The sequence below is a fragment of the Lathyrus oleraceus genome, chromosome 7 (assembly GCF_024323335.1).
Source record: "Lathyrus oleraceus cultivar Zhongwan6 chromosome 7, CAAS_Psat_ZW6_1.0, whole genome shotgun sequence".
Lineage (NCBI taxonomy): Eukaryota > Viridiplantae > Streptophyta > Magnoliopsida > Fabales > Fabaceae > Lathyrus > Lathyrus oleraceus.
The window spans coordinates 486,915,060-486,925,100 of NC_066585.1; positions in this window are offsets into that span (position 1 = coordinate 486,915,060).

Consider the following 10,041-nt stretch of genomic DNA (forward strand, 5'->3'; position numbering starts at 1 on the left):
CGTGGGGAGAAGTGAATGTCATTAATTGTGCAAGTATCTTGGAAAAGACAACTTTAGATGATGAAGATAAAGATCAAGAAGTATAACATGATCAAGATCGTGATAAATTTGTTGATTAGATTATAAGTAAAGGAATAAAGGACGACCAAAGAACATCATATTTATAATGTAATTTATGATATCTCTAAGAGGGTTATTACACAACACTCTATTAACAATGTATGTTGCCTTAGATTTTGTTTCACAAATTGATCCAAATTGAATTAACAAAGTTATAATTGACACATAATGGTATCTTGTTATACAATAAGTGTTAAATCAATATTGAAAGAAACCACGTTTGAGAGCTTGTTCCCAAAGCTTCGATTAATCCAATGATTGAAACCTAAGTGGGTCTTTCGCAGCAATCCTGATGCTTTTGGAAATATTTTGGGAAATAAAACATGACTTGTTGGGAAAGGTTAAAATCAATAAGAGCGCATAAATTTCGATGAAACGTATGCCCTTGTAGCTCGATTAGAAGCCACAAGGATGTTGCTAGCTTTCTCATGCATTATATTTTCTTAAACTCTTCCAAATGGATGTCGAGAATGTATTTTGAACGGTTACATCTAGAAGAAAGTGTATTATTATCTTCCCAGTTTTATGAAACTTTTCTTATTCATACTTTCAAAATGAAAAATGCTCTTTACAATCTCAAACAAGCTCATAGATCTTAGTTTGATAGTCTAGGAAATTTTATGCTTAAGAAAAAGTTCTTAAGAAGGAAGGATGATATAAATATTTTTAAAACCAAACATATTTTTTAGTGTGTATGTTTTGTCGATCTGCAACTACAGATGAATCCTTGTGTAATGACATTTTTTATAAGATGCAAATTAAAATCAAAAGATGGGAAAACTTTAGTACTATCTGGGGTTACAAACTTATTCATCATATTCACCTAACGAATATATAAAAAATCTAAAAACTCTACACCAACAAATATGAAAAAGGAATTATTTGCAACTTTGAAGGAGATTTCCTTGGAAATTCAATAAAGTTATGCAAAACATGTGTATAACTTAGGTATACAAAAATAAGTGGTTATCTAGTGCCGTTTATCAACTATGATGTTTTTTATCGGGATGTTGATGGTGTTTTTCAATAGTTGTGATAAAGGTGTTGATAATATTGTTCAATGATTATGATCATTGAACCTCTTAGAAGGTTTAGGTGATAAATTTGTAATGAATTTATCAATTATATAATTTGACAAACTCTCGTATCAAACAATTTGTATAGAAGGAAAATCAATGGTGATTTTTTGTCCCCTCGTAAGGGGGAGTTTTGTCTCAAGTTATCTTGATGTTTTAAGGTAGTACACTTAATAGAGGTTGAAAAGTCATAAAACTCTAATTGACTCTCTAGTAAGTGATTTATTAATTGCTTAGTCAATTAAATTTGTTCATATTAACCCTTGGTTGATTTTTAAATGTTTATAGAGCAAATAGGTGTCAAACAAAATACGCCTAGAGCCAAATATCAATCTAAGGCCCATGGAGGCTGGAAAAGAGGTTGTCCATAGATTTCAAAGGGGAAATTATTGTCAAATTAAAAGAATATGAGGAAGAAATAAGTAAATTACATAATTGCCTCTCATTTTGGAAATCATCAGACTTTTGAGTTTTATTCGAGAAACATATTAGGGGAAAGAAGTTATCCAAAGCTTACATGTCGTTTGATCTCAATGTTGGATGTTGACTTCTGTAGGGAGAAGTATGATCTTGGGTTCTGCTTTTTTTGTGTGCCTTACTTTAGATTATTCTTGTTTATCTCTTTATCAGTAACTTGTTCATTTCACTTAGCAAGCATGTGATCCATGTGTTGTGCTTGTTTTTCTCGTCTTTTTTATTATGCCAAAGGGGGAGATGTATACTCTCATGGAGAGTAAGGTGTGAAGGTGTAAAAAACACAAGAAATAAGGGTTTGAATTGGGTTTTAAAAACAAAATTTGTCTACCAACTCAAAAACACCACACAACTGTTAAGAATAAAGAGATAAAAACACAAGTGTTTTTATCCTAGTTTGCTTAAAACTCAAAGCTACTTCAGCCCTCCCGCCAAGGTGATTCCACCTTATACACAAGGACATAATCCACTAAAATCAACTAATTACAATAATCACAAAAAATAACATTCTTTGTCTTCTCAAGGATCCGACTATACCCTAGTCTCCTTAAGGAATCACAAAGAACAACTTTCTTTGTCTTCTCAAGGATCCAACTATACCCTAGTCTCCTTAAGGAAATACAAACAACAAGTTTGAATAAAGTTTTTGTGTTTACAAGTTGCTTCTACACAAGTAGATTTTACACAAATAAAAAAAAATTAAAGAAAAATTGTGTGCAAAATTGATAGCTTTTCACAAATAAATAAACTTGCCAATTTGTTGTAGTGCTTCAGCATTTTATTCAAATCTTCAAGCCCCACTTATATAGCATAAGAAAAAAGACAGGTCAAGGGAAAAATGAGGAAACCAAATAGATCGGTTGTCCATTGTTGGATAGGTGAAAGGAGTGATGCTACGTATTATCCTTCGCCCACAAATTCAGTGACATGTGTGATGTATAGTACTCTCCTTGCCCATGATATCAGGTAGTGGAAATAATATTTGATTTGTACTATGTACTATTTGATCACGTATACATTTGATTTTATCTTAAAGTTCACTGGCTTCAGATGAAAGTTGATGAAGCATGAAATGAAGAAACATACAGTTGGATTCAAAAACTTCAGAATCCTTAGTCAGAACGTTGACAGCATCAGTAGTCTGGCTTGAGATCTTCAGTATCTTCAGAATCTTTAGACTCTTCAGTCATAACCTTTATAACCATAACGTCTGGCTTGAGATCTTAAGAATCTTCAACTAAGTAACAAAACTTCAGGAGCTTGACGATCAGAATCACGTCTAAAAGCAGAAGTGGAGAGAACGTTGCAGCAGCAACATGACGTCTCTTTAGAAACTTCTCAAGAGTGAATCATCATATAAGTAGAAAGAACATTGCAACAACAGCTTGATATCTTTCAGAACTTCTCATGATTAGCATAGAAGCGGAATTTGGAACACAATATTCGGAAAATGATGATGTTACACGTCATATACTAAAAACTGGTTGTTAAAGCTACACAATAACAAACCATCAATGTATCAAAATTGTTCTCACACAAATACAACATTGTTATCATCAAAACTCAAGGTATAGATGCATAACCAAATCTTATTCTAACAATCTCCCCCTTTTTTATGATGACAAAAACATGTATTTTGATGAACAATTGTGTACAAGGTAATCACATAAATATATATCTTACAAAAGCACAAAGCTCCCCCTGAGATGTATAATCCTGAAAGGATAAAATTAGAATGAAAGAACACCTCCCTGATTAACATGAATTTAAGGAACCAGAATGATCTTCCATCAGAATCTGGTTTGTCTTTAAAAGTTGCTTGAACTTATTTAGAGCACTGATTGTCAAACTCAACATTTTGATGAACTTCACTTCAAAAGCTTGGTTGAATTCATTTGAATAAGCTTCAGAGCTTGGTCCTCTTTGAAATTCTCTTTCAGAGCCTAGTTACCTTTGAAAAATCTCTCTAAAAAGAGCTTTCAGAACCTGGTTATGAATTCTTCTTAAAAGCTTGATTCCCAAGTTTGATTACCATGGAATTTACACTTCCTGAGAACTTGATGTCGAATTTTCAATTCTTCAAATCTTGATGCCAAGTTTAGAGTATGGTTTTTAATTCCTTAAAGACTCGACGCCTGATTTTGATTCCTGGTTGAGGTCCTTCTTAAACAACGTTAAAGCTTCAGACTCAGAGAGTAAACTATTTCTTCAGAAACTGGTAACTTACATTCTGATTTGAAAAACTTAAAGAGTTTCTGATGTTTGAACTTATTCCTGCAAAACAATAAAAAAAAACTATTCTTATAAGTAGTTGTTATTAGAAACATTAAAAATGTATGGGTTATGATTCATGAATATAAGTATATTAAAATCTCAATTACAATTTTTCCCCTTAAATATGTTTCTCCCCCTTTGTCATCAATCAAAAAGATATAGACAGAAATAAAATAATTGAAATAAACAAAACATGTTTTTCATTAAATATGCCAGAAGGAAGAAATGAGTACAATCAAGTTTCAGAAACATTAAAAACACTTAAGCAAAATGACAAACACAAAAAGTACAAAATATTTTGGAAAAAATGTTAAGGGTTATGAGGAGGAGGAAGTGGCGACGGAAGTTTGGATAGTATCAACTGAAACATCATTTCCTGCCTGTTCAGTGAAGCGTCGCTGTCATACCCCAAAATTTGCCCATCAATAGTTCAAGACATTTTTCAGGGGCATTCCGACTCATTTTATGGCACTGATCTTAAAGGGACAAAGGCCCAGCTCACGAATGGCCCAATCCAGAAAATGGCAAACTGGCCTGTTCGCTACACGCTCGCCTAGCGAAGCAAACGTTCGCTACCAGCTCGCCTAGCGAGGCTGACAGACAACAAAAAATTTCGGGCTTCATTCTGAGCCCATTAGGTCATGAAAAAGAGCATTATAAATACCAGCACTTCAGTAATGAAAAAAAAACGAAAAAAGGAGAAAGGAGAACCCTAGCAAGCAAACCCTAGCGCTCACAGACGGAAAACCCTGAAGGAAAAGCCGGCGGCAGCAAAGCTACCTCCGTCCAACTCAATCCGGCTCGCCAACTCCAGGTTGCAACTCGATTGCAAACAGGTTTGCATTACAATTATCGCTTCATCTTCTTAATTTGCATGTGATACCGCTTTATGTTCTTAACTTGCATGTGATATTATAATTGAATTCATAAACATATTTGAGGTTTTGCATGTGAGTTTAAGTATGCCAACCTATCCTGAATGTTTGACCATATTATTTCTGTAATTGAATACCATAAGACTTGCAGCATGCTGAAATCATATTGTTCTGAAATTCAAAACCCGCAGCCGCTCGCTAGCACATCGCTAAGCGAGCATGTAGCGAGCATTCGCTAGGCCCTCGCTAGGCGAGGCAGGCGCGAACCTGACAGTAGCCAGCTTTTCTGTTATGACTTTTCATTCATGTTTTATCATAGCCAGACATTGTTTATTTGATCCTATTACTGTTGTGATTTCTTTTGCGGTGTAATCCTCGATTGCACCCTGATTTGGTATGCTAACCCGTTTGTTGAATTTTGCAAAGGTTCATATGTCCCAGAAAAAAGACCGCCGTTAGGTCTTCCACTTTATTTGTGGGATACCCTTGTGGAGGCTCACCCTAAATTGCTTAATTAATTTTAATGTGTTAATTTTAATAATTAATTTTAATAATTAATTTTAATGTATTAATTTTAATGTATTATTTTTAATGTATTGATTTTAATGTGGAAATTCATCATAATCACCTAATTAACTTTAAAATGAGGCCTTTAAATATGTGATCTTGGACCCCTCTTTTGCCTTATGATATTACGGTATTATGGTCATGTCCCGCGAATGTGGGGATACACTTAGCAATGGCCCTTCGATTAAATCATCATAAAATAAATCATAGTCCCTCGGGTGTTGCCTTCGAATATATGATTTTGTCCCTCGATGACCCTTCGGTGTAGCCTACGGTTAAATGATGATCGTCCCTCCGAATGCTAAGGTATCCCTACAACTGTTGCCTTCAATGACCTATCGATGACCCTACGATGACCCTTTTACATCCAAAGGGTAAAATTACTTACTTCTCAATAGTAAGGACGGTTTTACCCTCATAAGGATAGGAAAAGCCCATAACGACCTTAGGAAGGTATAACTCTCAATTGCTGGATCATAACCTAAAACATTTTCCACCCCTCACACTTTACACTTTGCAAGTCCTAGAAAATCACCACTTGGTATACATTCATACTAGAATCATTACCAAGTTATATTTTTCTAAACTGTTTTTTCAAAATCAAACGAGATAAATACTTTGTATACATTCATACGAGAATCATTACAAAGTTAAACTCTCTTTTCGAAACATTTTTAAACAATTCACGAACACTTTTCAGACAAAAATATAAGTGATCCAGCAATTAAGAGCCCATGGATAACCATGGATACAAAGGGTGCTAATACCTTCCCTTTGTATAATGTACCTCCCGAACCCAAAATCTATTGAGGTCTTTCCTGTTCTTTTCCACCTTTCCTTATTGGATAAAAGAAAAGTCGGTGGCGACTCTTGCTATCCGCGACATTGCGATAAAAAGCAAAACACCCCAAGTCAGTTCACCGTATGACAGAACTGGCGACTCTGCTGGGGACCACTTAAAGAGAGGTTACCTTAATAACAAGATCACATATTCACATTGTCTGATTTACTTTTAAGGGATTGCTTGGGTATTCTTGAGTGAAAGATCCTACACCCGGATCTAGTGTACCTTAGGTAAGTAGCAATAGATCATCGCGACTATCCGGCGTATACTGGAATGGTTAAAATGATGGCTACGGTTAATGTGACACTTTGGATGTCCTGATGTTCCTCATGTTCACTTGAGGAAAAATTTGGCTTCCGCGTGGTGTCATTAAAGCATTAACCAGACCTTTAGAACCCTAATTGACTCATCCTAGCCATTAGAAAGTAGTGAGATAACTGACTTCGGTTCCGACTGGAGTTGGTTGATACTCGATACTACACTCTTTGAGATTGGACTTTAGGGAAGCTTTGGTCAACCACTTGGTGTTGCACTGAAGCGGACTTAAAGAAAGGTCGATGATTTGAGATCCTTCTAGAACCCGGTTACTATTCTAGGACAGGTTGAACCAACTAAACCTCAGTGGGGAGGGTACTTACCTATGGAACTCATGCAAGCCTCAAAACCTAGGAATGATGGTTGTGTGACTTGCTTGTGCGTGTTATTTATTTAACCTCATAACATCATAGCATCATAACATCATAACATCATGACATCATTGTACTAACCATTTCAAGGACTTAGGGATTTAGCTTTGCTCTGTTGAACAGGTTATGACTTCCAGGAAGACTATCCGGATCAATCTTGTAGCAATCTCTCCTCAACTCAAGGATTTGGTGTCAGAACTTCCCGATCATGCTCAGTTCATCAAGAAACATGGTCATCTCCTCAATTTGGTTACCACTGGTTTCAAAGAAGATATGATGAGAGTCCTATTCCAGTTCTTCGATCCTAAACATCATTGCTTCACTTTCCCAGATTATCAGTTGGTACCCACATTAGAAGAATTCTCCCAGCTGCTTGGGATACCTATCCTGGATCAAATACCTTTCAGTGGTTTAGAAAAGATGCCAAAATCTGAAGAAGTTGTCGCAGCTTTACACATGACAAAGTCTGACATCGAGACCAATTGGGTAACGAGGAGTGGAATGAAAGGTTTACTTGCCAAATTTCTGATAAGGAAGGCCCGAGAATGCCTAAAAGTTATGAATGTCCATGCTTTTGAAGATGTTCTAGCATTGCTAATCTATGGTTTGGTGCTATTCCCTAATCCGGACCAATTCATAGATGTGAATGCTATTAAGATATTCCTCACTCATAACCCTGTGCCTACCTTGCTGGGAGATGTCTTGCATTCCCTTCACACTCGTACTATGAAGAGGCAAGGGACTCTCATGTGCTGCGTACCTTTGTTGTCTAGGTGGTTTATTTCGCACCTCCCTCAATCAGTCTTGAAGAATGATCAGAATCTGAAATGGTCTCAAAGGATAATGGCACTCTCCCATTCAGACATCCGATGGTGTTCTAACTTCAGAGAAAATGTTATCATCATCGACCGATGTGGAGAATTCCCTAATGTACCACTCATGGGGATAAGAGGAGGTATTACTTATAATCCCGCCTTAGCCCTACGTCAGTTTGGGCATGCTCGAATAGATGGTCCACATGAAATGATCATTCAAGGTATAGTGTTTGACTATGACAATGACTCTCAAGGTCTCCGCCAAACGTTTGTACGAGCTTGGGGCATGGTGAAAAGAAGCAATTTAGGAAAGAAAAACTCCATTCCTATGGAGCCTTATCTCCGATGGGTACGAGCCAGAGCTCGTGAGTTTGTCATGCCATATCTTGCAGTCGGACCATTGATTGTTGAATCAAGTGTCGAAGGAGGTACTACCCAGATCATTTCTTATCCAGATATACCTACTGATGTTGAGGAACTAAAGAGATCCTGGACCCAGTTGAGAGAGGAGAGGGATACTTTCGAAACTCAGTTCAATGCAGAAAGGAAGAAAGTATTAGAGCTCACCAGTCAGCTTAATGAGGAACGAAGACTCAATGCATATCTTCGCCCAAAAAGAAGTCGCCCCTGGGAGACTTGAGCTTTCATTGTATTTTACTATTATTCCTTTTGTAATGAACATTGATCAAAAAAGTAGCAATAAACATTTCTCTCTTGTTGGTGATTTATGCAAAGTTAAATTCCAAAAGTCCTTGAAAACATTTCATGCATTGCATCGCATAACATAACATTGCATAACAGGTATTCTAAAGGACCATATTCTCACGGTCTGCCTCTTAAACAGAAAAATGGATCTCGAACAAACTGTCAAAGATCTCCAGACTCAGAACGCTCAATTCAAGGAGATGATGCTAAGCTTATCCAAGGGGCAGGAGGAACTGAAGGCTCTTTTGGTCGAAAAGAAGAAAGACAAGAAAGCTGTGAGTTTCATTAACCCGGGAAGAAGGCGTAAAGGACAGGCGACGGGAAGCAAATTTGGAATCCCGAATGGTCCAGAAGAGGGGGCGGAGAATGACTCAGAGGAAGAAAATGCTGATTTCTCCAACCCTGAGGATGACGATGAGAACTATGAAAATGAACAGTACTCTCCGAGAGATGATAAGTACAAGTTGCTGGAGGAACGCATGCTAGCCATGGAGGGTCAGAAGGCGCCTGGTCTAGATTTCGAAAGTTTAGGTCTGGTCTCCGATGTGACCATTCCCCGCAAATTCAAAATCCCCACTTTCACTAAGTACGATGGTGCATCCTGTCCTCAGATGCATCTAAGGGCTTATGTGAGAAAGATTCAGCCGCATACCACTGATAAGAAACTGTGGATCCATTTCTTCCAAGAAAGTCTGTCTGGCACTCAATTGGAATGGTATTATCAGCTCGAGAGCTCTGACATCCGCACCTGGACTGATTTAGCAACAGCTTTCTATAAGCAGTACCAGTACAATTCTGAATTAGCGCCTACTCGGCTACAGTTGCAGAATATGGCTATGGGATCTAAAGAAAGCTTCAAAGAGTATGCTCAGAAATGGAGAGATTTGGCTGGCAGAGTCAAACCCCCTATGACTGACCGAGAATTAGTAGACCTGTTCATGGGTACCCTGACTGGCCCATTCTACAGCCATCTACTGGGGAGTTCTTCATCAGGTTTCACTGAACTTATACTGACAGGTGAACGGGTGGAGAGCGGCCTTCGAAGTGGAAAGATACAGGCAGCTACCTCTACAAGCAGCAAAAAGTCCTACCAGGGGAAGAACGAATCAAATGCTGTGTACGGTCAAAAGGGTCGTAACAAGAAAAACCGTGACCACGACATTGGAGCAGTTACGATTGCAGCACCACCATCTCAAAACTTCCAGCCCAAACAAGACAGGCCAAGAAGGCAGTTCACCAGGATCAATATGACCTTGGCACAGGCACTGCAGGGAATGCTAAAGGCAAATTTGATCACCCTCAGAGATCCTCCTACAAATCCCAACACTTCCTCTTCTCGTTATAATCCCAATGCCAGGTGTGCATATCACTCCGATAGCCCCGGACACGATACAAACGATTGCTGGCCATTGAAGAATAAGATTCAGGATATGATCGAAGCTGGAGAAATTGAGTTTGAGCCTCCGGAGACTCCTAATGTCATCACTGCTCCTATGCCTAACCATGACAAGACTGTTAATGCTGTAGAGGACGGTTCTCACATTTCCAATGTGGCGGACTTAATATCTACCCTCCCGATCATAAAGAGGAATTTATTGCAAGCTG